Here is a 1131-nt window from a genome sequence, read left to right on the forward strand (position 1 = left end):
TGTGTGTGCATGCTATTGAAGTGGAGCTAATTTATCTATTCACACAGTTAGCGGTTAATTTCTCTCTCTCTCTCTCTCTCTCTCTCTCTCCAAGTGCGTTTGTTCTCTTAAAGAGAGTCAAGGTCACAGCTTATGTGTGTGTCTGAGTACTCGCGTTTGTGTGTGTTTTCAAATGATACATGCGTGAATCTTCATCATTTATTCAAATTGAAAAAGAACTGCATTCCATATTCTATGCATTATTGCCCCATAAGTTGAAAAACAAACCACCTAAGAAAGCGCGCTCCCCCTTCGCCATCTCTCTCTCTCTCTTTCTCTCTCTCTCTCTCTCTCTCTCTCTCTCTCTCTCTCTCTCTCTCTCTCTCTCTCTCTGCAAAGACTCAATACCACAGATTGTCAGGGGAGCACAAGTGTCTCCAAGTCTAGAGGGAGATTACGTTTCAACCACACGTGGAAAAATTCGAGGTGAAGGATAATTTGCTTCATCTGACTGAATTTCTTAGCTTTGCAGAGATGTCTATCCTTTTTCATTCGTTGTTCTTCCTGTTCTTCTTCAGTCATGTTGTTTGTAATTATTCAACCAGCTGTATGCAGTAAACAGTCGACATCGGTCTAATCAACCAAACTACAACGTAGGAACTCACCTTTATAGCTTCAGGACTGCATAGTCTAGGATATATATATATATATATATATATATATATATATATATATATATATATATATGTATGTGTGTGTGTGTGTGTGTGTGCGTGTGTGTGTGTGTTTGTACGTATATAAAGTATTTTGAGATTAGGCTGCTAGCTCTATGCCCTTCTCCACCTTAGATGCGAAATACGACAATCGAGGTACAGTACATATTTCACTGCTTCAGGTCAAGAGTGCCTCCATAGGATGTAACAGAGCGTGCCTAGGGGCGCGCTTCCTCGCCCTGGGAATTGAACCCAGTACTTTCCTTAGAGAGACGAGTGTCATAACCACTCAGCAATGATGTCAATGAAATACAGTTCATATGTGTGTACGTGCAGACAAATACAGATGTGAGTGCGCATGAATTCTGCGGACCCAATAGATGACGCTCTTCGTGAATGGATGCTCCTACGAAAATAAAATAGAAATCGACTCGAAAAG

This window comes from Macrobrachium rosenbergii, chromosome 48 (genome assembly GCF_040412425.1).
Source record: "Macrobrachium rosenbergii isolate ZJJX-2024 chromosome 48, ASM4041242v1, whole genome shotgun sequence".
Taxonomy (NCBI): domain Eukaryota; kingdom Metazoa; phylum Arthropoda; class Malacostraca; order Decapoda; family Palaemonidae; genus Macrobrachium; species Macrobrachium rosenbergii.